Source organism: Stigmatopora argus, chromosome 15, assembly GCF_051989625.1.
Source record: "Stigmatopora argus isolate UIUO_Sarg chromosome 15, RoL_Sarg_1.0, whole genome shotgun sequence".
Lineage (NCBI taxonomy): Eukaryota > Metazoa > Chordata > Actinopteri > Syngnathiformes > Syngnathidae > Stigmatopora > Stigmatopora argus.
The window spans coordinates 1,720,244-1,740,065 of NC_135401.1; the positions used below are offsets into that span (position 1 = coordinate 1,720,244).

The 19,822-nt window shown below is 41.7% G+C and overlaps 1 protein-coding gene across 1 annotated transcript in view; it reads right to left on the reverse strand.

Annotated features, from left to right (window-relative positions):
• Nucleotides 1-2,585: 2,585 nt before the first annotated feature.
• LOC144089734 (uncharacterized) overlaps nucleotides 2,586-19,822 on the reverse strand; it is a 47,388-nt gene continuing 30,151 nt past the window's right edge. Inside the window, exons 8-12 of the mRNA XM_077620859.1 lie at nucleotides 15,577-15,665; nucleotides 14,017-14,105; nucleotides 9,665-9,755; nucleotides 6,610-6,748; nucleotides 2,586-3,172 (exon numbers count right to left, since the gene is read on the reverse strand). The gene's annotated coding sequence lies outside the window, so the exon portion shown is untranslated. The remainder of the gene's footprint in view (nucleotides 3,173-6,609; nucleotides 6,749-9,664; nucleotides 9,756-14,016; nucleotides 14,106-15,576; nucleotides 15,666-19,822) is intronic.

A 19,822-nucleotide genomic window follows, 5' to 3' on the forward strand; every position in this document is an offset into this window, starting at 1 on the left:
GTGCATTTGATCACACGACTCACAAACTTTTGAAAAAAAAAAACTATTTTGTTCCGTAGCGGTCCACATCCGGCCCATGGGACGCAAGTTTGACACCCCTGCTCTGCATACATCCATTTTTTTCATCTTTTTTGCTTCTTATATTCCACAGTAAGGATAGTGTACTTTTTTTTGCTGACCTGATTTTTGACATGCGCTAATGCTAATTCTGAGCACGTGTGTCAATGATAAAGAAAATAAATGGTCTCGTGGTAAGTAACGCGTGAAGGCGACAGATGAGGAGACGTATGAACGGGTTGGAGAGGAGATGCTTTTAACGCTCGCCCTTGCCATCTCCATCCAGGCGCCCTGAGGGAAGGAGATGATGATGATGATGATTATTATTATTACCGTTCTCCTTGCCACGCGCTTGGGAGTCACCTTCTTTGTGCTGGACCAGGGCTGGGATGGCGCTTTGAGCTTGCCAGAGGGCACCCAGGGGCCCCTTGCGCCCCCCCCCACCAGTGATGGATGAAGCCCGCCCGGCGTGATTGCTTGAAGGATTCTTCACTTCATTTGCATGACTTTTAAGGGAGAAAATAGGTCACCTTTTACTTTGAAAGTACATCATTGGCTTGACAACTTGCATTATTTGACCTAAAGCATGACATTTCCTTGTTATGTTTTATTTTTGTAATGTATTTTTTTTTTATATGTTAGATGCCATCTGCAAATGTTCTTCTGATAAGCAATTTTCCTGGAAAATGTCTTTCCTTTTATTTTGAATCAAATATATAACATTGAAAAATGTACAGTAACTTTTTCGCTTAAAAATGCAGTTTTATTATAACCATTGTTTTAATCAATTCATTAATCTGCAATTTGCTTCTATAATAATTGGATATAATATATGTAAAACATGTATTTTCATGGACATTAAATCTAAAAATAGGACTATAAATGTCTTCGATTATGATTTTTTTTGTAAAACATGTGTAGTACTTTTTTTTCCTCTGAAAAATACTATAAAAAAGAATAGGATTTTGTACTATACGATTTTTTTTGTAAAAATGTGTAGTACTTTTTTCTGAAAAATACTATAAAAAAAGAATATGATTTGTACTATACGATTTTTTTGTAAAAAGTGTAGTACATTTTTTCTGAAAAATACTATAAAAAAGAATAGGATTTTGTACTATACGATTTTTTTGTAAAAAGTGTAGCACATTTTTTCTGAAAAATACTATAAAAAAGAATCGGATTTTGTACTATATAATTTTTTTTAGTAAAAAAATGTGTGGTACTTTTTTTTGGAAAAATACAATATATTTTTTAAAGGATTTTGTACTGAAAATACACAGTAGAACTTTTTATTATGTAAAAAAATAAAAAAGAATAACTATGTCCTTCCATCTTGCTTATAGGCAAGATAATGTGTGTGTGTGTGTGTGTGTTTGTGTATGCATGTGTGTGTGTGTGTGTGTGTGTGTGTGTGTGCATAAAGGCCAGAGGATAGTCTAACCTTGGCCAAGAATATTTTGGACGCAGTCCAGCCGTGTTTCACCTTAATCCCCCTTAGGATCGTAGATCCTACAGCAGATCTTGTCGGGGCGGCGGCGCATTTCATTTCTACGAGCCTATCATCCTTGTGATAAATCTCCTCTGTTCCGCCCCCAAAAAAGAATGGCAGTGATGGCCTCCCTCCGCCAGGGGGCAATCTTGAGCTTCCTTTGCCGTGTGCTAACGCCGCGTGGCTTGGAAAGCAATTAAGGAAGGGCCAAATGTTAAAAATGATATTTAGCGGTGGGTAAAGAGAATTTTTCATTTTTTGTTTACCAAAATAAAGCTCAATGTTATCTAATGCTTTTCAATTAATTTCCTTTTTTTCAATAGTTCATTCTGCCAAAGAAATATAAGACACAAACAGGAAATAGCCTGTTACTCACGTTTTGGTTTTAGCTAACGCTAAACAGCTTGGTGGTTGAGTGGTTAGCTCGTCCGCCTCACGTTTTTGGGGTCCCGGGTTCCATCCTGAGTTGGTCTTCAACGTGTGGAGTTTGGATGTTCTCCCAGGGCCTGTGTGGGTTTTCTCCGGGTACTCCAGTTTCCTCCCACATCCCCAAAACATGCATGCTAGGCTAATTGGATGCCACACTCCTGTCTGGAGCTTGCATGTTCTCTTGGGGCATGTGTGGGATTTCTCCGGGTACTCCAGTTTCCTCCCACATTCCCAAAACATGCATGCTAGGCTAATTGGACGTCACACTCCTATATGGAGCTTGCAAGTTCTCTCGGGGCATGTGTGGGATTTCTCCGGGTACTCCGGTTTCCTGCTATATACCCAAAACATGCATGCTAGGCTAATTAGATGCCACAGTCCTGTCTGGAGCTTGCACTTTCTCCCGGGGCCTGCGTGGGTTTTCTCCAGGTACTCCGGTTTCCTCCCACATCCCCAAAACATGCATGCTAGGCTAATTGGATGCCACACTCCTGTGTGGAGCTAGCATGTTCTCCCGGGGCCTTTGTGGGTTTTCTCCGGGTACTCCGGTTTCCTTCCACATCCCCAAAACATGCATGCTAGCTAACTGGATGCCACACCTGTGTGGAGCTTGCATGTTCTCCCGGGGCCTGCGTGGGTTTTCTCCGGGTACTCAGGTTTCCTCCAACATTCCAAAAGAATGCATGCTAGGCAAAATGGATGCTAAATATTGCCTGGCTATGAGTGTGATTGGTTGTCTGGCTAGTAAAAGGAGGCTTTCTTTCCCAAGCGTCAATTTTTCTCGGCCTTCAGCCTTGCCTTGACCTCTTCCTCCGACCTCCACCCCACGCAAAAGCACGCACAAAGAGGACATATTTCATATGTTCAATCACGGCCGCGGACGGGATGGCCGTCGGGGCCCGCCGTCAGCCGTGACCGGCGGACTCGTCGAGGCGGGGGCGGCCGGCGGGAAATGGGAGGACAGTACGGCGGCGGCGGCGGCCTGTGATGATTCCCAAAAGCCATCGGCGCTAACGGCCTCTTTATGGGCTCGCCGAACGGCCGTGAATCTCACGCGGCGGACGGACACGTTCACGAGCACTTACCGGTGGTCGCAGAGGAATAATTGCCCGCAGATTAGTACGTCTGACACCGCCTTTTTTGTTGCCAAGGTAACCTGGCGGTGACTCTCAGACACCGTTAAAATGAGTCTGGCTGGAATACAAAAAAAAAGACAAGTCGTCAAGTGGTTAGAGTGATGGCCTCACAGTTTTGGGGTCGAGGTTTCGATCCCAGGTGGGTCCTCACTGTGTGGAGTTTGCATGTTGGCCCCGGGCTTGCGTGGGTTTTGTCAGGGTACTCCAGTTTCTTCCCAAAAACACGCATGCTAGGCTAACTGGATGCTAAATATTCACTAGCTACGAGTGATTGGTTGTTTGTCCGTTCGTGCCCTGTGATTGGCTGGCCAGCGGTTTAGGGTCTCTCCCGTAATTGGCTGGGATAGGCTCCAGCACCCCCCGTGACCCTTGTGAGGATAAGCGGTTCAAAAAATGAAGGAATAATAAGTAATTTTCTCTCATTTTTGAGTGTGTATCTTTCAGGACATCAATTATTTTTAAAGTTTAAGTGTTTTTTTGTTTTAGAGGACCGTGGAACGAATTAGAAAATTTACAATACATTTATATTATATTATATTAATTTAAAAATACATTTCTATTTAAAAAAATCAAATTTTTGTAACAAATTAATTACCTTAAATAGCTGTACTTGACTGACGTAAAAAAACGATGATCTTACAAAATTGATAGTCAACGTTTAACCATCAAAAGGTGCATTCAAAGACCTCTGACAAAATGGGACAGCAGATTTTTAGTGAAATGATGACTGATATGTTGACCTAAAAATCTGCCAGCTGCCTTTCTAGCCATTTCAGGCCATCAGCTTTCACTTGCCAGCACGAGCGACTTGTTTTGTTTTATTTATTTCCAAGCGATTGGCTTGTCAGTGTCAGCCCGGGGGAAAGTGCACTTGTGTGTCGCCGCTTGTCGTCGCCTCGACGCCGATCGCTAGTCTTGCCTGATGCGCGGCAGCAAATTACCGCCATAAAAGCCCCCGTCGCTCCCGAGTCTCTTCAATGCACTTATTGCAGAGTGGGGGGAAAAAACGAGATAGTGTTTTGTTTAGAGTAACAAACTATTGCATCGTTGTCTTCCCTGCCAGAATTGGAACATTTTTACGTTAACTTATTTATAGGTGATCAATCATTTTTATTTTTACTAGTGTTGCCATGTCTCGTCGTAGTAGTGCTGCCATTTTCATGACCAAATGATATTTTTGGAAAATTTAAGGAAAGAGGAATGCTAAATATGTTGGCATACTTGCCAGGTGTACATTCTTGGCTAATGCTAGTTAGCATGTGATGAACACAAGCAGGATCGGATTAACAGACTCGCTTCCTTTTCTTCTAAAAAAAATAGTTTCAAGTGTAAATATTAAAATATCAAAAATACATGCATTTAAAAAACTTATCTTTTTTACCCAATTCCTCTGTTTAACAAATCTAAGATTTTCATGCCCAAAAAAGCGGGCCTCAGACACCCAAAATTTTCCTTTAGCACCCTCTTGTGGCAGGGCTTTAAAATACCAAGACACGCTCGGGTGGAAGCCGCTAATGAAGACAAATCCAATTATGGCATGCATTTTGCAGCTGGCAAAAATCATAATAGGAAAGCCTTTGAAACTGTGTTCTGTCGGGCGGCCATTTTGGAGCCTGACGCCGAAACAGGATCGACCAAGAAACGCCAACCCCCGGCCCCCCGACCCTCGCATCCCCCCTGTCAACGTCTCTCTTTTCCCGTCTCGGCCATAATTGTCTTCCCTCCCAGAAAAAGTCCATGGCGCCTCCTCTTCCATCACCTTCCGCCATTCCTTATTCTCGCCATCCGTCTCATGCGCTCGCTTGCCTTTCCTTTTTATTGGTGGTGGCCTCTCACGGAAAAGGTCATCTTTAGCTCCGTGAATGCAGATAAATTGAAAAAGTACAGAGTTACGAGTTGGGCCTCCAGACCATGGAGACTTATTCTCCATGGGGTTCAGGTCAGGGGCATTTGCAGAAGAAAGAAAGGAAGGAGCGTTATGATGGATTTTTTTTTTCCTCATAAGAGTCATTTGCCATCCTGGCCAATCGCAAGACACGATGAGACAAACAAGCAATCCCGCTCGTCGCTAGGGAATATTTAGCGTCCAATTAACCTTGTGTATTTTTTAGGAAACCCGAGTACCCGGAGAAAACCCACACAAGCCACGGGAGAACATGCAAACTCCATAAATTGAGGATCCACCTAGGCTCGAACCCTCGACCCCAAAACTGTGAGCCCGACGCGCTAACCACCGACCGACATTTTTAATATTAAATTTTAAAACATTTCCGCCGCTTTTGTCTTCATATTTCTACTCTAGTCCATCCGGTCCCCTAAAACGGTGGCTATTTTCCTCTCGATTCCAACTAAGTCTCTAAGCGAAATTCCTCAACTCACTTCAACACCCCTTAAACAACCTTACCCCCAGAATGACAACTCTCCTAATTATCATAACGAGGACAGGCTTTCCCCTGCAAAAAAAAAAACACTCACGGAAAAAAAAAATGACACGAGATGGAACGCTCCGACAAAATAACGCGTCCACCCTCCGCCGCCGCCACCGCCACCGCCAACCTCATTACATCCCGTTTCCCCGTCCGTTTTGCCGCTTTGCCGGCCTCACCTCGTTTCGCCCCCTCACCTAACCGGCACCCCCGTCGGTATCGCCGCCTCCCGGCCCGTATTTTTTTTCCCCCTGTGGCGAGTGTGGGGTCAGCGGGGGGTCAAGCTCCAGTCAACAGTGTGGATTAAAATTTCACAAGAGCCCCCCCTGATGCATATTTCATGGGTCTCCCCGCCTTTTATCCATCATGCAATCTATCTCCTTCTGGCTGCTGACAGTCTGTCTGTCCTCACCTCCTCCTCCTCCTCCTCCTCCTTCTCCTCCTTCTCTCTCTTTCTTTTTTTCTCACTCTCTTTGGCTGTCCTCGAACACAACTCGTCGCCTTGAATAATTTTAAACAAACGCAACGCGGATTTAAACGTGGGCTGACGGACTGATGGAAAGATTGATGCGCAGGAGTCTAGACAGTTGACGGGCGGACGGAAAAACGTAAAAAAAGAGCGGAGGAAAGGTTAGGCGTGCACGTCATACCAAGGGTGTCCAAGGTGCGGCCCGCGGGCCAGAAGTGGCCCGTCAGGGGAATCTGATCCGGCCCGACAGGCACTTTGTAGCTTATTCAAACACAATTAAATGCTGTTTTTCCAACAAAACCAGTTTTTGAGTGTTGATCAAGTGTGTGTAGTTATAGTTTTCCCCCCAATATTTATTCATGTATTTATTAAATTACTTATTACCCATCTATTTATGTCTAAAAAAATTGTGTCTGTCTGTATTCTCACCCTCTTGCGACTGTGACAACGAAATTTCCCGAATACGGGATGAATAAAGTTATCCAATCCAATCCAATCTTCTCATTTTACCTAAAATTTTATTTTTTGGCTTCACCTTTTTTTCTGAAAAATTGACGTTTTTATGTATTGTTGGAAATTGAAGTCAATTTTAGGGCTTACCTGAAGGCGGGGATGAGTGGTTAGTGCGTCGGCCTCACAGCACTGTGGTCCTGGGTTCAAATCCAGGGTCGGTCCACCCGTGTGGAGTTTGCGTGTTCTCCTCGGGCTTGTGTGGGTTTTCTCCGGGAGCTCCAGTTTCCTGCCACATTCCAAAAAAATGCATGATAAGCTAGATCAGGGGTGTCAGACTCGGGTTGGTTCGCAGGCCGCTTTAACGTCAACGTGGGCTGGACCATTTTAGATATAATATTTAGATATATTTTTTAGAAATTGATTAAAAGCCCTAAATATTCCGTTTTTTATAGATCTAAAACAATGTTTATTTTAGCTTTTTTATATATATTTTTTAGATTTTACAAAATGATTTTTTAACTAGAAACGCAGAAAAATGGATTAAAAAATGACAATGATTGATTTAAAAGGGGGAAAATCAAGAAATTGAATATACATCTATACTCTTCATTTGAATTTGATCCTAAAACAGAAAATCGGCACTCATGATTTAATTTCCCGGGCCACACAAAATGATGCGGCGGGCCAGATTTGGCCCCCGGGCCGCCACTTTAACACATGTGGAGTAGAGTAGATGGTTGAAAAGTGTAAAACTTTTCAAAATAAAGGGTCTTGTAAGAGCGCACGCTAGCACAATATTTTCAGAAGCTCACGGGTTATCGGAGCCGTCCGCGGTGGTGGAGATGTTTCTTATCGGCCGCGTAACTTGAAGAGCCGCGTGAGAGGAAAGCGATACGACGGGACGGCGTCCAACGCGGCGGGTGGACGGGAAGCCGCGGGAAAAGCGAGAGCTCTCCATTTCATCCGGAGTTATCGCCCACGGGCTCCTCAGATCTGGGACGAAAATGTCCTTCCTCTGATCCCACGTTTGTCCTCCTAGTCTTTATCTCAGGGGTGTCAAAAGTGCGGGTCGTGGGCCATTGGCGGTCTAGTTTAGTTTGCGTGGGACACGTCGTCCACGTCTTACCACCTGGCGATGACAGCGAGACCAACTGTTGAGTTGCGATTAAAAAAAAATATTTAAAAATGACATAATAGCCATAAGTGTGGGAAAGACGGGCAAAGATACGCGATGGGAAAAAGCGTTTGAGAAATGATATGAAAGGACGTTTAATTAAAAATGGACTCATGATAGGATTAGGTGGCTTAATTCTGGATTGTGTTTTTTTTCCTTTTGACCTTGTTTCGCCCGCCTTTGTGTCTTTTGACGGCAGGGACGGACGGAAAAGGAATTCTGGGTCAGAAGTTGCCAAAAAAGACGGATGGGAAATGCGGCTCGCCTTCCAATGTTGGGTGACCGCTAAACGGACGCAAATCGCCCTCGGTGTCCTCTGGGCGGAGCCCGTGACAAGAGCCACTGATTGGTTATCTTATCGGATCTCATTTTGGACCTTGAGGCTCCAGTTTCTTTGTAGCGGGTTCCGATGACATGACTTCCTGTTCCGCGACGGCCAATCGATAGAGGGCCACGTTGTGGGGATTACGAACTGAATTTATCCTCACGTAAAAATTGGCTTTTCCTAAATTAAACTTGGCGGTGCGGTGGATGAGTGGTTAGTGAGCCGGACTCGCAGTTCTGGCGCCGAGGGTTCGATTCCGGGAGGGTCCTCGCTGTTTGGAGTTCGCATGTCGTTCACGGGTTTTAGTGGGTTCTCTCCAGGTGCTCCGGTTTCCTCCCACATCCCCAAAACATGCTAGGCTAATTGGATGCTAAATTGCCCCTCAGAGTGGTTAGCGCGTTGGCCTCACAGTTCTGGGGTCGAGGGTTTGATCCCAGGTGGGTCCTGACTGTGTGGAGTTGGCATGTTGTTCCCGGGCTTTAGTGGGTTTTCTCAGGGTACTCCAGTTTCCTCCTGTGTCCCAAAAACGTGCATGCTAGGCTAATTGGATGCTAAATTGTCCCTTGGAGTGGTTAGCGCGTTGGACTCACAGTTCTGGGGTCGAGGGTTTGATCCCAGGTGGGTCCTGACTGTGTGGAGTTGGCATGTTGTTCCCGGGCTTTAGTGGGTTTTCTCAGGGTACTCCGCTTTCCTTCCACATCCCCAAAACATGCACGCTAATATTTTTGACAGGGCCTAAAAACGGGGAAGCGAAGATGGCCAAGCGAGCAACCACCCGCCACCGCCTCGGCGCCTCGCTACATCACGCGCGTCAGCGTCAATTACTTTAAAGCGGCGTCAGCCTCGTTCATCGTCACTCTAATCGTCGTTACAAGGTCAAAACGGAAATTAATTTCAACACATTTGCTCATTTTCTTGACGAAAATGATCCTACAAAGGCAGCCTTGCCCTCGGGGGGCCTGACTTAATCCAGGCGGAGTCTAAAGTGCGGCCCGTGGGCCGTTTGGTGGCCCGCCGGGGGGAGTTCCGATCCAGCCCGCGGAGTTGTTCCGCCTGACTGGAACTTTCTACTTCATGAAATACTTTCATTGTTTCTCCACAAAACCCAATTTTTGTGAGCCGAGTGATCAACTGGACTTTGCTCAATTCCCTATCCGCAATCTCATTGGTTCATTCGATCCCTGCTGTAATGGCAGCCAATCTGTCAATGAGGAACCACCAAAAAGTCACTTGTAAATGCCCAAAAATTCATTTTTCAGTGCCATTGACGGCGCCGGACGCCGAAAAGCGGCTTTCCTACGTCGCCCGAGCAAAGCGGCGCTTCTCGGCATTCCGGCGGCCATGGCGAGCTGGGCCCCAGATGCGCCGGCACGTGCCCGCGAATCCGTCGAGCGGCGGGCGCGTTTACAAAACGCGCCGCGCGTGTCAACACACAAATGAAGTGTTTGCTCGGGAGCCGTTGAGGCGAGCTTGCGACTGACCGGAATGCCGATCGGAGCATCCGCCATCTGTCGGCCGACTCTTTTGCGGGAGTCGAATGGAGAGCCAACGGAGCGAAGCGGGATGCCAAACGTCAAATGTTCCGCAACGGCCTCGTTCGGAGCGCCGGCCAAAATGTAGTGTTTAGCTTCGGATTGAAAGGCGATGCTTTTCTTTTTTGGTAGTCTGAACACTCGTATAGAATGTTAGCACGTCGGACTCACAGTTCTGGGGCCGAGGGTTCGATTCCCAGGTGGGTCCTCGCTGCGTGGAGTTGTGTGGGTTTTCCTCAGGTGCTCCGGTTTCCTCCCTCATCTGAAAAACAGGAATGCTTTCAGCTGATTTTGGGGCATTTACAGGTGGGCTTCCTGTTTGGGGGCATCTTAAGATTCTTTATGAACTCATTGGCTTCCATCGACAGCAGGGGGCGAATGAACCAATGGGATGGCGGACAGGAAACTGATCACATACATCTGGTTTTGTGGAGAAAAAAAATGAAAGCATTTAATTCTGCTTGAATCAGCTACAAATGTCTGCCTGAGGGCCTGACCGAACCCACTAGTGGGCCATTTCCGGCCCGCCGGCCACATGTTTGCCTCCCCCATCATCATCACAGCGCCTCAAAGGAATTCATTTCTTCATTTTCAACGCCCACCGCTGTTATTAATCTGTATTTCTTTGTTGTTGTGTTCAAGAGGGTAAAGTCAATAAGGGAGAAAAATGATGGCAAGGTCTTTATTTATCTATTTATTTTAATATTCTAATTGTTTAAATTATTTTAATAATTTTAATTGTTTAAATTATGTTAATTATTTTAATTGTTTAAATTATTTTACTATTTTACTATTTTATTATTTTAATATTGTAATTATTTTAATATTGTAATCATTTTATTACTTTATTATTTTATTAGTGCAATTATTTTTATTACTTTATTATTTTATTATTGCAATTATTTTATTTATTTTATCATTTTAATTATTGTATTTGTCTGTCTGTCTTTTCATTCATTTAATGATTTCTATTTGATTTTTTTTCCTGAAAGGCGCTTGGGCCAACAACGCGTGGGCTTTAGCCCGCCGTTAACCCCAATTCCGCTTGCCGCCATTTTCCCAGACATTGGGGGCAAATATAACAAGCTCATTTATTGATGCGGTGCCTTGCGCCAATTGCCTCGCACTAGAGTAACTTCTCATTCATTTTTAATCGTATTTGGGAGTAGTGTGTGTGTGTGTTTCTGTGTGTGCGTTTGCTATCTAGAGGAGACACAATCAAAAAAGAAAGTTAACGAGAAGTGCCACACCTGCCAAATACTTCCAATCATACCGAGTTACTACGAATACACTTTTTACCAAACTACTAAATACAAATTTTGTATCAAAACTACAAAAAAATGAAGCAATGTTTTTCTTCTGTCTCGCCATTTTAACTTACCGTGACGCTAAATTTCGAAACATCATGTTCTAAATAAATGTTGTACTTTGCACGTTGTCAAAATGTTCTATTATTTTGAAAGTAGTGCTCACTTCCTTTTTAACGACACATTTGTTGTTTCAAGACGTGTGTTCGCAAAACCAAAACATTATTTTTTTGGCTCTGTTTTTTTTTCTTAGAAAGAAAGGAAACAATTTGAAAAGCATTAGAAAATATTGAGCTTTATTTTTGTAGAAATAAAATGCCTGGTCCATATCAGGTGCAGTGTTTTTTATTTTTTTATATTTATTTTTTATCGTCTACTTATGATAAACGTCGCGCGGAATGAAACGCCGTTTTGCCCGGTGAATAAAAGGCGGAATTTCGGCGGTGTTTATGGTGTCTGAACCCTATTAAAATCAGTCACGATGCAATAGCGAACGAGTCTTAGCGTGGTAATATTGTAGCGCACGTGTGCACGTGCGTGTGTGTATTTGTGTGCGTGTGCGCTAAGCCTAAAAGCATCACATGGCTGAACGCTCCGTTGCATCCCAGCTGGGCTTTTAGACAACTTTGACCATTCACCTTTTTCATCTCAAATCTTTTTTCTTGCAACGGTAAACACACACACACACACACACACACACACAAAGACTGCCTTCGCACCCAGGTTATCATAAACTCTGTGTGTGTGTGTGTGTGTGTGTGTGTGTGTGTGTGTGTGTGTGTGTGTGTGTGTGTGTGTGTGTATTTTTGTATTTAAACATTATGGACCAGGCATTTTATTTCTACAAAAATAAAGCTCAATATTTTCTAATGCTTTTCAAATAGTTTCTTTAGAACATAACGTTTCGAAATAAAGCCATTTGGATACTTCTGTCCTTCTGAAGAGAAAGCATCAGCTCTTAAGCAAGTAAAAATATCATGGTTTTGGTGATTTCAACATCCATTTTAAAATTACAATTTTCACTTTTTTTTTAAAAATTCCATAAATCATTCAGCGTTCATATACTGTATTTATTTGTATGTATATTTATATACATGTATATATATATATATATATATATATATATATATATATATATATATATATATTTCAGCAACACGCTTATTTATGTATTTATATATTATGTATTAATTTATATATTTATGTATTTATTATTTATATATTTATTTATGTATTTTATATTTATTATTATTTTTATGTATGTGTTTATTTATTTTTTAATTTATTTATTTATATATTTATTTGTGTATGTATTTTTTATTTATTAACTTATTTATTACCTATTTATTTTCTAAAATGTCTTTTTCTGTGTCTGTATTCTCACCCTGTTGCTACTATGACAATGAAATTTCGCAAATACGGGATGAATAAAGTTATCCAATCCAATTTACTATGCTCATCTTTCAATGCCATTTTCATTGGTCGATTCGTCCCTCCCAGTCAGAATGAATTGGACGTCTAGTGCCGTCAATGGCGGCGAGTAAGTCAACTTTTTGGGTCGAAATTAAAACGAGTTCGTCTCAACCAGACTGGTTTGCATTTTAAAACGCTAACTTTAGCTTTAGCAGCCCAACTGGCCTCCGTCCGATATTATTCCGCCGTGACTCGTCGATAACCCGATCAAAAAAAATGACAAACGTTTTAAGCCGTTTTTGCAATTAGTCAACTCTGGCGCCTGCTTCCCCCCTCAGAAGTTTGAGTCCCCCGCCACCAAACCCACGTAAACTCGGACCACGTTTTTCTTTCATGTCGCCCGTCGTCTCTTTTCGTGCCACACAAAAAAAAACTAGCGACGTAATGGAGAGTTAAAATGGCGTCGCCCGAGGCTCCTTGTGCTTGATTACCCGCTAATCCGTATTATTAAGGATTGAAGTATTATCCCAGTGTTATTCAGCAGGTTAATTGCTGCCAGCAAAGAATAAAAAGTCAGATAAGAAGCGGGGAAAAAAAAAGTAGTCGTACGCGCTATATTGAAATGCAATTTAAAGATTAACTTTTGCAAACGTGCACGAGGAGACGGACAAAGTCGACGTAGCGGTGATCAAGACCATTCCTCATCAAATTAATGGAATAAAAATGACATTTGGAATGACAAAGAAAGTCCGCCATTTTGCACGCATGTAATCATGAATTTTAGTTTAAAAGAAAAAGGTTGGATAGCGGAACGCTTTAATGGCAACGAGATGGACCCAAAAAGTTGGCTTACTTGCCGCCATTGAACTGCTTTATCCTCACTAGGGTGGCGGGGGGTGCCGGAGCCCTGGTAGAAACAAACTCCACACAGGTGGACCGACCTGGATTTGAACCCAGGTCCCCCACTGCAAGGCCCACGCGCTAACCAGAGCTGCCACTTATTTGTTTTAATTACATATCGATGTTGACACTGACATTTTGACTACTTATTTATGTTGACTATTATTATTATTATTATTATTATTATTATGAGGTTAAATACTTATTTATGTTGACTATTATTATTGAGGTTAAATAATTATTTATGTTGACTATTATTATTATTATGTTAAATAATTATGTATTTTGACTATTATTAGTATTATGATGTTAAATAATTATTTATGTTGACTATTATTAATATTATGATGTTAAATACATATTTCTGCTGACTATTATTAATATTATGATGTTAAATACTTATTTATGTTGACTATTATTAATATTATGATGTTAAATACTTATTTCTGTTGACTATTATTAATATTAGGTTGACTACTTAATTATGTTGACTTTTATTATTAGGTTAAATACTTATTTATGTGGACTATTATTATTACGAGGTTAAATAATTATTTATTTTGACTATTATTATTATGAGGTTAAACATTTATTTATGTTGACTATTATTATTATGAGGTTAAATACTTATTTCTGTTGACTATTATTAACATTAGGTTGACTACTTATTTATGTTGACTATTTTTGTATTTATTATTTATTTTCTGCACTTCATGGTGAAGCTTTAAATCTATATCATGACAATAAAGTAGGGGTGGGCCAAGCGGTCGTGGACGGCCGGTGTGGCTTCCGATTTTTGTCCCAAGTTGCGAGCGAGCCAGCACGGCCACTTTGAGAGCAACGGGGGATGGGCTGAAACGCAAAGCACCTGAGTGCAATCCACTAATTGCACTGGTCACATACCAGTTTGGTGAAAAGTTGTCCTCTTTATAGCTTGGAATGAAAACCTGCCTGCACCCACTGCCTTCCACACTGGAGTTGTCTGACCAGCCCTGCAAAAAAAGAGGCATTCCATTCAATTCAAACATCTACTTTTGTCAAAAAAAGTAAAAATAAATCAAATCATTTAATCCTGTCTAAATGAGCTACAAAGTGCCCGTCAGGCAGAACCACCGGTTTGGACCCCCTGGCGAGCCACTTCCCGGAACATTAAACCCCGCCCCCCACCCCCTTTCCGTTGACTCTAGCGGGACACTTTAATGGCAACGAGTTGGACCCAAAAAGTTGACTTACTTGCCTCCATTGAATCACCTTATCCTGACTAGGGTCACGGGGGGTGCCGGAGCCTATCCCAGCTGATTTTGGACCAAGACACCCTGATTGGGTGGCCAGCCAATCACAGGGCACGAGGAGACAAACAAACAATCGCACTCATGGCAAAGGGCAAATTAGCATCCAATTAGCCTAGCATTCACATTTTTGGATTGTAGGAGGAAACCGCAGTACCCGGAGAAAAGCCACGCAGGCCCGGGCAGACCATACAAACTCCAGACAGGTGGACCGACGGGGATTTGAACCCACGTCCCCCAATACGAGCCTGACGCACTAACCACTGAGGCGCCATTTATTCGTGTTGACTACATATCAATGTTGACACTGACATTTTGACTACTTATTTATGTTGACTATTATTATTATGAGGTTAAATAATTATTTATTTTTACTATTATTATTATGAGGTTAAATACATATTTCTGTTGACTATTATTAATATTAGGTTGACTACTTATTTATGTTGACTATTAATTACTATTATTAGGTTAAATACTTATGTGGACTATTATTATGAGGTTAAATAATTATTTATTTTGACTTTTATTATTATGAGGTTAAATAATTATTTATTTTGACTATTATTATTATGAGGTTAAATACATATTTCTGTAGACTATTATTATTATGAGGTTAAATAATTCTTTATTTTGACTATTATTATTATTATGAGGTTAAATACATATTTCTGTTGACTATTATTAATATTAGGTTGACTACTTATTTATGTTGACTATTAATTACTATTATTAGGTTAAATACTTATTTATGTGGACTATTATTATTATGAGGTTAAATACTTATTTATTTTGACTATTATTATCATGAGGTTAAACATTTTTTTATGTTGACTATTATTATTATTGAGGTTAAACACTTATTTATGTTGACTATTATTATTATGAGGTTAAATACTTATTTCTGTTGACTAATATTAATATTAGGTTGACTACTTATTTAGGTTGACTATTTTTGTATTGATTATTTATTTTCTGCACTTCATGGTGAAGCTTTAAATTTATATCATGACAATAAAGTAGGGGTGGGCCAAGCGGTCGTGAAGGGCCGGCCTGGCTTCCGATTTTTGTCCCAAGTTCCGAGCCAGCCAGCACGGCCAGTTTGAGAGCAACGGGGGATGGGCTGAAACGCAAAGCACCTGAGTGCAATCCACTAATTGCACTGGTCACATACCAGTTTGGTGAAAAGTTGTCCTCTTTATGGCTTGGAATGAAAACCTGCCTGCACCCACTGCGTCCCACACTGGAGTCGTCTGACCAGCCCTGCAAAAAAGAGGCATTCCATTCAATTAAAACATCTACTTTTGTCAAAAAAAAGTAAAAATAAATCAAATGATTTAATCCTGTCTAAATGAGCTACAAAGTGCCTGTCAGGCAGAACCACCGGTTGGGACCCCCTGGCGAGCCACTTCCCGGAACAGTAAACCCCGCCCCCCGTTCCCACCGGCATTGACGTTGACTCTAGCGCACTTGATTGTCATTGACTGATTTCTCACCTGAGAAGGCTGACTTAATTAAAAGCGCCAGTGTCTCCTTTCAATTTGGGGGCCAGCTCATGCCATTAATAAATAATGCATGGATATTTCAATTAGAAGCCATTCCAATTCTCTTTCTTCTGTAACAGGTATCGATCCTCTTTTAATAAAGTTTACAATAGCATTTACCGTATTTTCTCGCATGTACGCCGTATTTGTCACCAAAAAAAGATGACTGAATCGAGGGTACGGCTTATATGCGCACAAATTAGACTTGACATGCACAAAACTGCAAGGTGACAAAGACCAAATGACATAACACAAGAAATGCAGCCAATACGGTCATTTATGTCAAACTAGAGAAAAGATAAACCGATAAAAAAATTATTTTGACATCTGCAAATGAAATTCAAGAAAAAAAATATAAAACGTATCTTGCATAAAACGTGAAAAAACCCTGCCATTGTTCGCTCAGGGTGCCGCTATCTTACCTCGAGATGACAAACTAGACCACTACGGACACACTTCTTAGTTGTACTGCTCACATGACTTCCTTTTTTAATTTAACCTCATAATATTGACCCTTATAATGTGCTTTTGATTCATACAGTATCTCAGAAAAACCACGTGCGATGATTTTACTGAAGATTTTCCCTTCAAAATAACACATTTGTGCTCCCTATTAAAACCATGAATATAAAGGTGAAAATTGTGAATCAGGAAGTGGCTTATACGCGAGAAATTGTAAAATTCAACCATTTGAAGGGAATTTTCTGGTGTGGCTTATACACGAGAAATTGTAAAATTCGACAATTGGAAGGCAATTTTCAGGTTGCGGCTTATACACGAGAAATTGTAAAATTCTACGATTTTAAGGCAATTTTCAGGGTGGCTAATATGCGAGAAAATACGGTAGTACATCTAGATCAAGGATGTCAGACTCGGGTTGGTTCGCGGGCCGCATTAACATCAACTCGATTTCATGTGGGCTGGACCATTTTAGATATAATATTTAGATTATTTTTAATAAATGGATTAAAAGAACTGGATTAAAATCCCTGAATATTCAGTTTTTTTAGATCTAAAACAATGTTAATTTTAGCTTTTTTTAAAAATATATTTTTAGATTTTACAAAATGCTTTTTGAACTAAAAACACAGAAAAAATGGATTAAAAAATGACAATCATTGATTTAAAAGGGGGAAAATCAGGAAATTTAATATACATCTATACTCTTCATTTGAATTTGATCCTAAAACAGAAAGTCGGCACTCATCATTTACTTTCCCGGGCCGCACAAAATGATGCGGCGGGCCAGATTTGGCCCCCGGACCGCCACTTTGACACCCCTGGTCTAGATATTAGGCTAATATGAAAATTTCAATTTCAAGCTGGTGTTTGCTTTGCCGACCTTTCTAAAGCGTTTCCAAACTTTTCGTAGAGAGCATCTAAAAGGATATGGAAGTGTATTGCCAAAAGAAAGACGGCAGGAAAGCGGCGGGTTAAGTGGGGCGCCGCGGCAAAATGGAGAGTGAGGCGTAAAAGGGCGCAGCTGTGCGGCCGGCAAACATTTTCCTGAAAATACAAAGCTGGAAGCCTGAAAAGATCAGCCTCCCGACATGGCAGGATTAGCGCAGAGCGCCACAGGACACAATGTAAACATGGCGCGCGGCAAATCAAACAAGTGAGCGCTACGGCGCGGCATACGCCGACGAGGAACGGACGCAAAACGGCGGCGAGCAGATGGCGACGGTGACGCCGTCGGGGGATGCGTGGGGGATTGACGGGTGGCTGCGGGGCGAGAATAGATCAGGGTGATCAATCTTCCCTAACTCTTGAGTTGCTAAACGTCAACAATCATATTTGGTAGTGGCTAAAGAGAATTGTCACATTTTTTGAGTGGTATTTAGTAAAAAATAAAGTGCAAAATGATCGCATGATTTTCAAGTAGTTTCTTTTTTGTAATAGTGAATTCTTGCAAAATGCAAACAGCAAATCAGGTATGGTGACGTTTTGGTTTTAGCGAAAACGTGTCTTTTTAGGCTGCTTGAAAAAAAAAATTCAGAATCATTGACAAACGTGAAAAATGCTAAACTTATTCAGAACATGACGTTGCATTTTGAAATGAATCGTCATGATGAGTTCAAATGGCCAGTCAAAAACCAAAACTTTCAACATTTCGACTGGTTTTTTTTTGTAATTTAATAGTACTATCTTACTTTACCCTCCCCAAAAAGTAACTCCAGTAAATGTAATATAGTAAAAGTTCTGAATTACTATTTCAAGTAAAAATACCGCTATTTCAAAACAATATGACTCAATTTAAAGTAAAAACAAATCAACCAAGTACAAGAAAAAAAAGAACTATTTGGTGAAAATAGTACTCAACATCTGTGTAACTATTTGCAAACAAAAATTTATTTGATAAAACCCAACAGCAAAAACATACATGTCATCTTGAAAGGCAATTTAAACCAAAAATAAAATAGAGTGTAAGCTATACTAACATGACTGCTATGCTTGTTAACGTCAATAACGACATAACATATTAAGACTCTAGCATAACAAAAAACATGCTAACAAGTGTCCCAAACTATCAGTTTGACGAAATCCAAAGCTTCCTCTTCTTCGTTGCTAACGTCACTCATCGTCAGTCGCATTTCCGGTTCTCAATGACTTCCAGGAAAAGTTGCATGGCGCATTCTCCCGGTTGCCATGACGCTGTACTCTCCATCCATCACCCACACTTTACGCAAGACTAGCCAAGAGCATAGCATCAGCTCATGATATGATATTTCATTCCCATCCGCCACTTTAGCCTTTTGTGATGGCGTTCTTTCCATTTTTCACTTTGGCCCTGGCAATCAGGCCAAGACAGCGACCACTCATTCACTCACTCCCACCTCAAATACCCCCAGTTGAAAAAAAAACAAAAAAAAGAAGCTTCCTTTTGGCGTAGCGGACTTGCTAAATTGAAGGAATTGGCAGAGCGCGGCCGGGCGCCGCATATTAATGTCTTCTTTTCTTTCTCCGACAGATGCTCCTCTCCTCTTGGTCTCCTCGCCGCTCTTACGCAAGGCGTTTATCCGCGCCAGCGCTTTCGGGCGCGTGTCGTGTCGGGGCTGAAGCGAACATCCTCCGTCTCAAAGGAATCCCGCTCGCTCATCCTATTTGCGGAGGAGGCCCAGTCCAAGTTTTATCAGGTGCGAGCAGGATCGTCTTTACGCTCCTCTTTTTTTTGTCTTTTTTTTCTCCCTTCGGCAAAGTCGTCGGCGTCCGGGCCGATGGAAATGACCAAGACGGATGTCCAATAGAACGAAAAATGTTTGACGACAAACGGTTAGCGAGGCGGCGTGGCGACTTGATTGAAATTTCAAATGGGAAATTGTTGATAGGAATACATTTACGGAGCTGTCAAATACGACCAATCTTCCCGACGCCGGTCTTTACCAAACTACTACATTTAAATAAATTTTGCATCAAAATTACAACAACAACAAAAAAAAATCAAGCAATTTTTTGTTAGCAATTTACATGAAAAGATTTAGATAAGGCGGCCCGGTGGAGCAAGTGGTTAGCGCGTCGGCCTCACAGCTCGGGGGTCATGGGTTCAAATCCAGGTCAAGTCCATCTGTGTGGAGTTTGCATGTTTTCCCCGGGCCTGCGTGGGTTTTCTCCGGGTACTCCGGTTTCCTCCCACATTCCAAAAACAGGCATGCTAGGCTGATTGGACACTAAATTGCCCCTAGCTATGAGTGATTGGTTGTTTGTCTCTTTGTGCCCTGCGATTGGCTGGCTTCTGGCCCGGAGTCAGCTGGGATAGGCTCCAGCACCCCCCGCGACCCTAGTGAGGATAAGGCGGTTCAGAAAATGAGATGAGATGAGACATTTAGATCGTTTTCATTTTAACTTGCCGTGACGATTCATTTGGAAACGCAACGTAAA